Raw genomic sequence first — 13,287 nt, 5'->3', positions numbered from 1 at the left:
AGGACTCAGGCTCGTACCCTGCAACCCATGGTGAGGGGACACAGTATACACACAGACACTTCTTGGAGTGGCCGTTGGCATGCAAGAGTCCTTCACGTAGACAGTAAGGAGCTGCTGATTTGTTACAGATGTTCTGCAGCTGCAGGAAGTTAGATTGGTGGCCCTCTTTCAATGCAACCAAACACATTTTTAGGTATGCATTTTTGAATTTCTAACAAACCGACGCACTTATTTTGAAATGCATATAATTTGATATTTTGTACTGTTACTATTCATACACAACCGTCTTTCATGGGAAGCACATCAAAGAAAACATCATCTTAGATCTGTTCCGTACAAACCCAAACAAATTATTGCCCAGCTTAGTTCATGTTGGTTTTGAGAGTAACCAAAGCCTGGGTGTGTTTGTCACATTCAATCTATAGTCCAAAGACTTCAGCTGTGAAGTTTAAAAAAGTGCAGCTAGGACCAAAGGGATACACTGGGTTTCTTAGGGAAGAAAGCTGTCTGTAGTGTTATTACCCATTCAGCTCTTAACAGAAAAGACAAAGTACACATGGCAACTTAATCAGCTTTCAACTATGGCTGAAAATGAGATGTCAGGGTATGACACAAACACATGAGGGCATTTTATTTGTTTGAATTCAACGACTATGTAGACAAATGGTACGGACCAACCAAGCTCAGCAGTAACAGTATTAGACTCCTTTATACGAGTAGGCAGTTGAAGACAGTGTTTGTGCTGTCAACAGCACATGATAGTCACACATTCATACGGTATATAGCACTACTGTGGCACAAGTATTTCCTTTTTTTTTTTTTTTTTTTTTTTAATTCAACTGTAAATTCTTCTGTAAATTCTCACAGACAATTCACTTAACAGAACAAAATCTCATTCTGCAGTCCACCCTGCCAGTAATGGCTGCAGTTTCTGTTTCTAGGTGGAAGGACGGGCAGGGAAAGGGAAAAGGTAGAAGCGAAATCTTGCTTTGGACACCTTTCACTTCGATCAGTCAGTTCAATGTCTGATTTGTGCCTGTACAAGGGAAAGGCCCAGACATGCTCAGTCGTAAACACAGTCAGCTAGGTTGATCCTGACAAAGACAAAAGCAGCTGTGTTAACAAGGGGAATAGCACGTCTGGATAAAACTGAAACATTAGTTGTATATTGATACAGATGCTATTTGCAATCAGACTCAGTAGTTTAGCAGTCAAACTCCATCACACGAAGGAAAATTAGAATGCTGCAAAAAAAAAGACATTTACATTGGAATTCACATCTGTTATTAACCCACCATGTTTATTCTTGAAGAGCACTTCTTCTTTAATCACTTTGTAATTTCGACTGGTATACGAGTGGGTGAAATTTTTATACCGGTTGTAAAAGCTGTGAAAATACGAAACAGAAATGTTCAATGGAAGTTATTCTTCCAGCTTAACGGGCAGGTTCTTACCTCCCTGTTCATGTGGAGCAGTTCCTGACTCACAGATTCATTGAAGAGTACAAGTCCATTCTATTAAAAAACCTGTCCTGATGTACCCTGCTATCTGATCTCTGGCCTGGTTGTCTGAGGCCCCAGCTGTCTCCTCATCTGTTCAGTATGGGTGTTACCAAGAGATCCAGCGCCTGGGTTATAATGAGTGGGAAGTGGTAGTGCTAGAGAACTACTACTGTGACGGAAACGGCTCTGGAGACCACCTGAAAGTGCTTCCCAGACCACCACTGATCTGCAGACCAGATGTGGGAGCCGACAGCTTCCCCTTTGGATCTCTCTGGAACTCCCCTACTGCCTTACCGCTTTCCTTTCTCTTGTTTATAATGTAATTCTGCTGGTAAAAAGTTTCTGGATGTTTCCTTGTGGGCCAGATACATAGGGAGGAGCTAAACTTCAGCTCCCCACAGCAAATCACAGCCCCTGAAGAGCTGTATGTGTCAGTCTGATGCTAGAGCAAACCATTCAATCAGACCAACTGTGGACACCAATTTCCAAAGTCAGAAGGAACCATCAGCTATATCAAATAGAAAATGGACACACAGAAGTTTCAGCAGCTCATCAGTCTTATTTCCAGGTTGAAGTGCGGGAATTCCATTCTCATACTTTTGGGTGTTGACCTCTCAAACCTTTATTTTATTTATCTCCTGACCTCAGGCCTTCTGATTTGTGTACTTGTCAAATAGCCAACCAACAGGCTGAGATTTGTTATTATTTCTTTAGAAACTTTCAGCTCAGATGCAAATAGCATGATGTGATGGCACCACTCCCATTCCTCACTGAGATACTCACTTGATTCCCAAAATGGCACTCTGCATTTCTGCTACCAGACAGATCAAAACAAGGGAAGGGGAAGAAGTCAGATTATTCTTGGTATAAGCAAGATTAGAGAAATTTAGAAAACACGCCTTTTATTTTTGTGCCTTCTGCAAGGATATTCCTTTCCAGCTAGACAGTTTTAAAAGTGCCTTGATTTTCTCCTCACTTTCAAAGAGCCTGAAATCACAGACTACGCTGTTACATAAAACACTCAGCCTTTTTACACTCTGAACACCTCTGATCAGAACATACCAATGTACAATGACGTAGAGAAGAATTTACAACACCCCTATGGAATTCATCCCAGCATCAGTGAAGTCAGAGTGTGATTTACCACTGAAGTCGATAGCCCTGGATTGCAGCCAGGTAATGTAAAATGGACTTAGAGGCGTGCTCAGCACAAAGGTATGTCCTTGAGAAAGCAGGTTAATGCAAGCAAGAGCTGCCCTCTGGAACTTCATGCAGACTAGCACTTGGATGTCTTCAGGAAATGAACACAAGGTAGGCGGACATAATTCATTCTGCTTTAACACAGTAATGATTCTGTGATTCTATGATAAATTAGTTTGTTCTTTATAGAATTATTTCTAAAGACCTCACGTGAAGTACTAAATGTAAGATATTTTTACTCGCTGTTTCTGATTATGCAAAAATCTACATACAAATACGCACATTCTTTTCATTCATATCATTTCATCCATGCATCTGTCCTGTCCCCAGGACACAACTCCGTTAATGAGACACATCATGCAAATGGAGATTGTTCTGCTGGAAAACCACCACCTGAGTAGGAAGGATTTGCTTGACATTGTCTCAGGAGCTGGGGGGGGGGTAGTCTCTGCAAGGACTTCCCCACATTCATTAAAAATAAATTAAACATCTGAAAGAGGAAATAGGTAATTAGCTACTGAATAATGGCTTCCTGCATTTTGCCAAGGTTCCAAACCCACTCTTACAACACTTCCAGATTGAAGTCACTGGGAACTTTGAATGTCCAGTGAAGACAAGATCAGGGCTCAGACAAGTTTTGTGCTGAGAAACAAATGTTTATTGCCAATAGCCCTGTTGAGGACTTTCTTGCTCAGTGATAAATTAGTTTCTGTCACGTGCTTAGATGCTAGAGATGAATCCATAGGCCATTGGCAAAATGAAGTGAAAGTTTGGACCTAAGAACATCATCTCATCCCTGTTTCTTGCTCTAGAATAAATACTAAACCAAACTTCAGCAGGAAGTCCTATTTATGAGTTGCTCTAATCCCAATCTAACCAAACTGATTTTTATTAGCAGAACTACATGTGGCTTTAAATATTTATATTATCCTGAGATGAAAACATAGTATCAGATGAACAGGATTAAATGCCAAGGACAAAATTTGCAGTGTTCGTTTCTTCTATTACCATTTTGTTTGATTCCATGTGTCTTGGAACAAATGGAACAGTTTTCAGCACGGCACTTAAATATGTGGAAAGCATGAAAGACTTAACAGCGCCCACAGTCCAGCTGCAAGAAGAATGCATCTTGTTGGTTTTTGGTTTTATTTTAACAATGACTTGTCAGTGCAGTGGTATATAACAAGTAGCACACTGTTTGGGAACGCAAGCTGAAATATGCAAGGTGGTTTTTCTTCACTCATCAGCTAATTCTGGTCTGAGCAGATTTTCATTCTGCAGGCAGGCAAATGCCCTCCTAAAACACAGGAATAAGAATACAGGTTATGGTATCCCTACAGTTTTGGATACCAAGATGGCAGCACATCAAACCACACAGTGCTCATAGAACGTCTTTCATCCAAAAATCTTTGGATCCTTTTATAAACATGCATTAAACCATTTGACATTCTTGCAAGATGTAAGAGAGGACCCATCACAGCCCATCAGTGGCTGGGAAAGCCAGTGCATGGAAAATAGTAGGCATTTTCATAGAATGATTAAGATAGGAAAAGACCTCTAAGATCACCAGGTCCAACCATCAACCCATCCCCACTGTGCTCACTATATCATGTCCCTCAGTACCACATCTACATGTTTCTTGAACACCTCCAGGGACAGTGACTCCACAACCTCAATTGGCAGCCTGTTCCAATGCTTTACTACTCTTCCTGAGAAGAAATATTTCCTAACATCCAACTTGGATGTCCCTGGGATACATAAGCTGATGGCAGAGCAGTCATGAGTACCACTTGCCAGCCCTAGCCAGGAGATGGGATGCTTTGGTTGGAGCCCTGTGGCTGTTCACGTTCAAGAAACTAGCTGTCTATTTTCCCACAGGCAAAATTTTGGCAAGGTTGCAAACTGGGTTTTGACACCTGAGCATGATTGTTCTCTTTTTCCCCCCTTATTCTGTAGTGGGAAAGTATCTGTGATGGAAAAGGGACTTGGCTTACTCTAAGGGTGGAAATGAAGCAAATCAGGCCTGGACAGACTGGAGAGGGCTTCAGACACAGAACAAATCGAGGGCTGCCAATCACTGTCTGACCCAAAGAAAGAAGCTGTGTATCTCCAGGGTAAGTGCTTTGTTGTCCCAACAGCGTATTTACCAGCAGAATCAGGGAGAGAAAACACAGTGTAAGGGTGTTTATGTTTGTGTTGGCCACCTTTGATCCCATGGGATTGGGTTATGCTGCCCTATTCTTTCTTCCCCTCAGGATAAGGATTGGTTCCTTGATTCAGCTCTCTGCTTTTCTCTTCCCACCCACACATACACCAAGATAAAACCATTCCCTATAGCAGACTGGGACTTCAGTCAAAAACTAATTATAAACAATAACGACTCAGCAGCTTGTTTCAGTTTGTGGTTCTGTGAATTTGCGATGCAAACTCTGGCTTCAGCCCCCCTGCTGGTAACTCACAGACCAGCTTCCTGGAGCAGGGCAGCAGCAGAAGGTTGCGGACAAGAGCAGTAGGGGGATGCAGAATAACGAAGGAGAGCAGAAGTGAAAATAAACTCCTTTTAGCTGTCACTGTCTTCCTCTCTGCCCTCCAGAAGGAGTATGCTGGTGATCTTTCTAACAGCAGGGGGAACCTGGCAATCTGCGCATGCATGCCAAAGTGGCAACAAACACGGATGGGATTTGATCTGTCAGTCCTTCCACTGCTTTCTAGTGCAAACGAGGCCAACACCTCGGCAGGACATGATTCTGTGTAACGCAGCACATATGCCTGACTCCATGCCAGCTGTGGTTTCATAATAAGACACATGTCACAGACCTCTGGTTCCACAAGAACAAGCTACTTTTTCCACCTAAGAAACTTAAAGACGCTGAATGTTGCTGTTCCTTTTAACCTCAAAGAAGCTGGAACTAAACTAATAGTATTTTATCGAATGATTGCCAAGATAGGGTGAGATTCGTTATAATACTTTGGATAATCAAGGCTCTTTGGTTTGTCCGCAACTACTGTGCACACAGTAGCTATTTTTGATGATTCCTTTTTTTCTCCTGCTTTCGTATGCTATATTGTCAGTGCCAGATTACAACCCAGTAACACCCAGCTAAACTCATAATTATCCTCCAAACTGCTTGTAAGTGAGGAGCAATGCCAGTGAACTCTTACATAAAATTGGTAGAAATTAACATAAGACCAGTTCATGCCCTTGTTTTCTATAGGCAGTGAAAGGCACAGCAATGAGGTATATGCTAGTGGTGAGCTTCACCCCACTGCCTGGGAAACATACACCCACACTGGACAAGAGAAAGCATCACACAAATCTCAGTCCTACAGGGTAGGCTGGATGCACCTCTGGATCTCAGGGAAAGGCTATCCAAAGCTGTCCCACTGCAGACTGGTAAGTAAAGAGCTCACAGAAGCATTAGGCAAAAGTATTCAAGAACAGAAGCCCAATGTGGAACCCTTCAAAGCTATGGGTTTTCTAGGCTTGAAATAACTAAAGCCCTGTGTGAGGTGATTCTGAGAAGTATAGGTTACACCCACTTCTTTACAAAAAGGCAGACACTTTTGTGGAGGAAGTAAGAGGGTAAGAGGGATAAAAGCTTTTCAAACACTTCTGAGTAGTGAAATATCTCATTTAAGACGGCACAACACAAGGAAGACTTGGAAAGCGATTCTGTTAAACAAAAGGGTTGGATTTTCCACCACCAAAAGATGCTATCATCATGCAGTTCAGTTTTTCAGCCTTTCTCTTGACAGAATAATAAGAACCTCTAATTTTCTTTTAAAAAATGGAAAACACAATTATCTACGTTCTCAGCTACAGCTTGTACACACCTCTTCTGCCTATGCTTATTGGTAGCTGCTGCATAGTCCATAGACAGAGCACATTTATCTACAAACACATTCTCTCAGCCTGGGAATCCTACAGACAGCATTGCACTTCGCATTCTATCAAAGCCAAAGGACTTCGACTGGGGCTCAATTTTCAGTCCTCAGCCTTCACCTCTGGGCACAACAGTTCTTTGTGGGACCTTAACAAATGCAAAGAAATGTTTCTAAACTCAGCAGGGAATGAAAGGACACTATGTTTACTTCCAGGACAGGAAGATACAGATTTATGTAGTCATTGATCTAGGAGAGCGTATCATTGCCTAAACGCATGTTCAAGTGCAAAATTTTTCCTTTTCTTTGCTGAGTTTGGACCGAGAAGTACAAGTAGAAAATTAAACAAGAGAATCACTACCTATGGTTGGACTAGATTAAATTAGTGTTTTTTTCCAAACTTAAGGATTCTGTAATTCTATGTCATAAAAATCCTTAGAAACCTTGCAGCCTTTCTGCAGTTCACCTTGACTCTCTGTCGCCAGTAGCATGGACTGTAGGCTATGAGCTCCAGTGTGTAGGTCCAGGTGCTGTTGCTCTCAGTGGCAGACATCCTCAGCACTGAAGCATTTAGAATTATTTCTGGTAGCCAAGTTGCTTTTCATGTAACCTGTTCCGTGCACCCAGCATCATTTGAACTTCAGCTGCACACAGCTTTTGCACTTTGGGATGAAGGCTAAGATGAATAAGAAAAAGAGAAAAAGAAAACAAAACAATAAAAGGAGAAGAAACTTAAGTCCTCGGGGTTATAGGCTCAGTCCCAAGAAATGAGGAAACTACTGTCAGGCTCCAGCAGCTCTGCAGTAATCACTCAGAATTTATTATCTTATTAGTTTTCTCTATCTTTAAAAGAATCAAACTACCCAACACATCAGGATTTATGGCCAAAGAAAAGAAAAAGTGTTATCTTGAAGCTACAATGAAGAAGATAGAAAAGAGGCGTGTAATTGTTGAAAGAACAACAGGATGAATTGTTTATACATATTGTGCAATTAATAAACATTGAAGGCCTGTTGGAAGTTGCATATAGTTGATAGATCAACATAAAAAACTAAGTCCTTGTTCTTCTGAGCATTACTCTGGTTGCATTAATAGTCAGCCAACAAAGAAAGTTCCCTCTTTTTTTTTTTTCCCTTACCTGCCCTTTTCAAAGCATTTTGAGATGGGAACGACAACAAAAAACCCTATAACAATACTGAACTATGGGCTTACTGAAACCAGTTTCTCACCACAGTAGATAATGGAGTAAATAATGATCAGCAGTGAGATGGCAAAAAAGATAACTGAATCTTGCTCTGAAAATTTCCAAGTCTAAGGGAAAGGTTGGTACTGATTATCAAAGGTGAATTTCTATCAAAGGCTCACCTAGAATTGAGGAAACTGCCACAGCTGAGCATTCGTCTTGTTGCCATGTAGGTTCACTGATTAGCTTTCATCTTCCATTAATGCAAAGCCAGAGACAGATGAAGAACTGGAGTGATGTGCCATCATTCAACTAATTGTGTCAGGTGCCAAAGATGGAGGGAAGTGCCAAGACCTGTTTCCAAAGCCTGTTTGTTTCTTGCTCAATGGTTTCTTGTAGTAGGTTGAGTGCACTGTAGGGTGCTTCCCCGGGTCTTGAAAATCCCCCTGGGCACCTATCTACTTTGGTGACACTTCTAAAAATGTCACTTTTAGATGTGTGCCCAGGTGGTGCTGAAAACAATGCTTAAGTTCTTTGTGGAAAGAGAGTCATGATAAGCTATGATAGTAGGAAAATCTGGAGGAAATCAATGGCAGCTAGATGGAAGGTAAGTTAGAAAAGTAAAGGACAAAGTATTGCATATCAATTCAGCTACATGTACTAGTTGAGCTGGGCCAGCTACTCCAACATTTTCCCTTTTGAAGGAAGCAGGATTAACACCCATAAATTAGTCTCTTGATCAAAGTTTGATCAAGCGTCTGAGATGAAATGATGGATTCTTCTGAAAGCATGTATTGAAAGCATGCTTAATGTATGCATGTATCTCTTCCTGTGGTTTCCTTCAAAGGGTCTTCTTCCTTTCCAACTGTAATCTCCTTAGGCAAAGAGCTGAGTGTAGAAATAATTCATCCATAAAACCATGTGCTAAAACTTCTAATTATCACTGAACTGCTGAAAAATAGTACAGTTACGAAAAAGCAACACTTCTTTTTCCCCTCTAGTATTTCACTTTAATGGTGTGAGGTAAAGCCGGGGGAGACAGCATAGCAAGTGTTGCATGTTCCAAACTTTGATAACTGTACATTTAAAGGCAAATCTTAAATATTCAGGCATATTTTTAAAATATCACACGACAACTCCTTCCTGTTCTACAACCCTCCACCTTTCTGCAGTTATCCTCAGTATTTTATCTGTATCACAGTGAGCTCAACTTTTAAATATACAGGAAGTCTTAAAATGTGTCCATTGTTTAAACCTTAACCAACATAGCTTCCCTTCAAGTGACAAAAGTGTCAGCTTTAAATGAAAGGCAAACCTGCCTTGAGGAAAGAGGTCTTCAGGAGAGCCACTCCTAAGCTGATGAGTTCCAAAGAGCTGTTATGAAACAGTCTCAGGAAGGCTCTGGGCTACAAACTATGCGTTCAGGATGCAAAAATTACTGCAAAATGAGACTTTTGCATGGCAGCTTCTGGGTTAGCAATGTCAGTAAGAGATGTGTTTTGCTAGGATTCAGTATGACCAGATCATCCTGAGTACTGCTGAAGAGATTTACTAACAGCCAGTAACGTAAAAACAACATTTTAAAAAGCACTATCTATTTAGTTACCTAAAAAATGAAGTTTTGATTCAGGCACCACATCTTGCAAACATTTGCCTATGTACAATCAGTTAGTTCCTTAGAAATGACTGTTCAGTACAGAAAAAGGCACTGCCTGGTCTTTTTGCTACTAAAATTTTGATATATCCCATTACTAAACATAGTTCAACTATTGCTGTGATACAGAGCAACATACAGTCTGAATGACTCAAATCAATGTAACTATTGGAAACAGATTGTTTTTGTCTTCAAATCCCAAACATACTATTGACCTAGGAAACTGACAATTAACAACAGAGAGAAGAGATGACAGAGCATCAAGCAGGCAACTTTCCTATTTTGATCCATACAAGGCAGCAGAGCAGTGTTATTAATAGAGCACAATGGCATACATACTATTCACATTCCTTATCTCTTCTCTACAACAGAGTCATAGCTTGTAACCTGACTGCAAAACTCAAGAGACACACATGTAGAATGACATAGTCAAACAAACTGTATTCTACTTGAATGTTAAAATGAGAAACAGACTGTAACCAGAACATCTTTGAAATCTGATGGGATAAAAAGAATTGGAGGCCCCTGTTCCCAAAACTGCATTAAAAACATTGAAGACAATGAGACTGTACAGTGCACTGAGAGCTGTGCATATGCTTGGGTCAGAAAAAACACTGTCAGAAAAGGCCAAATGGACTGGAAGAGGTTGTACATGTTAGAGTAGGGGGAGAAGCAGGAAAAGGAGACAGATGATGAAGGAGAACTTCCTATGGCTGGAGGCTGCTAAGTACATGAAGAAATGGGACAGGCAGTTTGGAAGTGTTCTGCAGGCGAGGACACAGATCACATTGCTGATGAGATAAAAGGAAGAAGCCAATGAAGAGTCACAAAGAGAGTGAGTTGGCCAATGGGAACTGTTACTCATTCTAGCTGCAAACCTGAGGCTATCTGAATCATAAGAACAAAACAAAGAAGTGCATTTCCTCACAAAAGATGAGCATGTGCTCCCAGCAGGATGAAACCAATCCTTACAAATACAGAGGTTGTATTTTAAAATCTGTTCCAAAAAAGACATTTTAGATGAACAGCTGACAGCATGATCATTACAAGTTGTTGTATGATTTGAGGAATCAGATCTCCAGAAGGTATAAGTTTAATAGGGCAGTTTCAAAGACTGCATAATCCATAGCTCTTTCATGAACAGGCCTTCTGAGCTGCAACAGCAGCGCAGTTTTAGAGCAAATCCCTCCCTTTGCATGTCTTCAATACGCTGATGTGAAGAGGATATTACTGCACACTACAGGTAGAATAAAACCATAACAACTTCCTCAGAAAGCTACAACTTGGAAGCAATGTTTTTCTTGCTTACATTCATGAATGTTTTATTCTTACTACTCACGGACCATATATATCCATCAAAATACTTAATGAAAATCTGAAGCTACTAAAATCATCCAATCCTAAAAAAGAAACATAGGCATGAAACTGCTGAGGTCTGTCATATGCCACTTTAAATGGACTTTGCTATGTGATTTTATTTTCTTTCAAAATTTTACACTGCTTAGTTTCACTGGTGTGCTGATGGAGTATCAGTTTGGAAACCTGAAAATTCACATCTTTTCCATGAAACCCCAGGATGTAACATCAGAAGATGGTTGGAGCTAGTTGGTGATGGGAACTGGATGATCTTTCATCCAGTTCCTTCCAACCTAAGCCATTCTATAATTTCTTTCCCTACAGCCTTTCACATATTGCTGGGATGCTTACAGTTTCTTGAAAAGTAAAGTTTAACAGTATTTGTAAAAATATAAATCATCAATAATTGAGATAGATGGTGACTAATGCTCAGGCAAATGATAAGAAGAATTTAACTGATGGGTATGGATAATAAAATCCCAGCGTTTCATTCATGCTACAGTAATGGCAAATCGACCCTGAGGCATCTAGCTGAGATACTGCTCAGCATCAACAGCAGAGCTGTCAGGCAAACAGATCTGGCGGAGTTTGTATATAAGTGCGGTGATCAAAAGCCAGAGATAGAAATAATACAGGTACAATAAACCCAGTTCTCCACTAGCATAGTGATAATTTTTATAGGGCAGAAGACATTATTTTTGGTTACTTTGCAATGGAAACACTATGAGGAGCATCAAGCCAGTGGTTTGAACTTGCCCAAAACATAGCAAGAAAAAAATACAAAGTGATTAATAGGGAAAATATTAGCATAGCAAGAAGGAGAAAGGAAATGTCATGTTAAGTCTGAAGTGTAGATGAATATTTCCTGGAGGCTGGCCAAGTTCACTCATCAGTTTGATAGTACAACAACAACAAAAATTGTTATGAATTTTTTGACACATATTTATCACTTTTCCATTTCATAGGATATATGCTAAAGAACAGAGTGGATTGGTTCTTCTGGGACCAAGATGCTTTGACCTCTGAATAAAGCAGTGATGAAAAACAGCTTTCAAAGAACTTCTCTCTTTGAAGACAGTATATGTGGAGTATACACGAGAAAAAAAAAAAGAAGATTAATTGCTCCCCCAAACACCGCAATAACACAATGGTTTAACAATGGAAAAGTTTGACTTAGAGCAGATTAATTACCTTCTAACAGCTTTAAATTAAAATAGATAAGCTGTTCCTTCCCTAAAGTTTTGAGCTGGATTCTCAAATATTATGATTTATAACCAATGTAATCATTGTTTTCCTCATCTGTTCCACGTAGCTGAATGCTTTAGAGTACTGGAATTACTTTTGTGCTGTATACAGAGCAGAATATTGCCATGTCCAATGGCAAGCAAAAGGCTTATACTCAATTGGTTCCCATGCTGTCAGCTAGAGTTATATTCTACCATTGCTTCTGCCTCCTATACATGTTTCAAAAATTTTCACCTGTCCTGTTCAAGACAGAATTTCACAAGTCCAGAACATAATACACATCACAATTCATGTTACCCTTCATTTTTTTTCCTGTAAAATTTTCATCTTACCAAAAACACTGCTACATACATCTCTTGACATCTCTTAATGGGTGTGTGTTTCCAGGCATGTTTCCGTATTTAAATGCAGATGTGAGCATAGTGGAAAATTACCATGGAATTAAAGATGGAATCCTACCAACACCCACCTGTTAAACACATGCAAATGCTCTCTGGGGAAATGGTATGCACCCCAGTGAATCACAGCCCATGGTAGCCCAGGGCTGTCTCCACTCCTTTGACCCACAGCTGAGGGTGGAGACTTTTACAGCAACTGTCCCCTGTGAGCTCTGCCTATCTTTCCTGTATGCATGTGCAAGGTCACCGTAATGGTTGCACGTGGAGGCCATGCCTCTTCCTCTCAAATACGTGGGCTTGAAGCCACACAGAAATCAGAGAATCATTAAGGTTGGAGAAGACCTCTAAGCTCATCTCATCCAACCACTAGTCCATGCCCACCATGCCCACTAACCATGTTCCTCAGTGCTACATCCACCCAGTTCTTGAACACCCCCAGGGATGGTGACTGCACCATCTCACTGGGCAGCCTGTGCCAATGCCTCACCACTCTTTCTGAGAAGAAATGTTTCCCAGTATCCAACCTGAACCTCCTCTGGCACAACGTAAGGCCATTCCACCCCATCCTATCACTGTTACCTGGGAGAAGATGCCCAATCTCACCCCAACCTCCTTTCAGGCAGTTGCAGAGAACCATAAGGTCTCTGATGAGCCACCTCTTCTCAAACTGAACTCACTTGCTCCCCATAAGACTTGTATTCCAGACCTTTCACAGGTTTGTTGCTCTTTTCTGGACACACTCCAGGGCCTCTGTCCTGTATTCAGTTTCAGATCAAGACTAGCACTCTCATTCTTTATCCCCGCTTCACGGTTCAACGTAGTGTTATTAACACCAGCAATAGCGCTTTCGTTATCAAAACATTTTCT

General features: G+C 40.7%; 1 protein-coding gene and 1 long non-coding RNA gene across 22 annotated transcripts in view; one reads left to right on the top strand and one right to left on the bottom strand.

Annotated features, from left to right (window-relative positions):
• Nucleotides 1-13,287, bottom strand: part of BMP3 (bone morphogenetic protein 3) — an 84,332-nt gene that overhangs the window by 26,753 nt on the left and 44,292 nt on the right. For 5 of the 21 annotated variants that reach the window (XM_040698945.2, XM_040698947.2, XM_040698942.2 and 2 more), the window contains exon 3: nucleotides 1,296-1,387. The exons of 5 other annotated variants lie outside the window; for them this stretch is intronic. The gene's annotated coding sequence lies outside the window, so the exon portion shown is untranslated. Of the gene's footprint in view, nucleotides 1-1,295; nucleotides 4,000-7,050; nucleotides 7,261-13,287 lie in introns of all 21 variants that reach the window. 11 more of the 21 variants (XM_046940128.1, XM_046940129.1, XM_046940121.1 and 8 more) reach the window with 5 other exon arrangements.
• LOC107051741 lies at nucleotides 2,776-11,878 on the top strand. Its single transcript, XR_001463594.3, has 3 exons — nucleotides 2,776-2,813; nucleotides 4,659-4,816; nucleotides 11,743-11,878. It is a non-coding gene; the product is annotated as an uncharacterized LOC107051741 (long non-coding RNA).

Source organism: Gallus gallus, chromosome 4 (genome assembly GCF_016699485.2).
Source record: "Gallus gallus isolate bGalGal1 chromosome 4, bGalGal1.mat.broiler.GRCg7b, whole genome shotgun sequence".
NCBI classification, from domain to species: Eukaryota; Metazoa; Chordata; class Aves; order Galliformes; family Phasianidae; genus Gallus; species Gallus gallus.
This window is presented reverse-complemented; position numbering and strand designations above follow the sequence as displayed.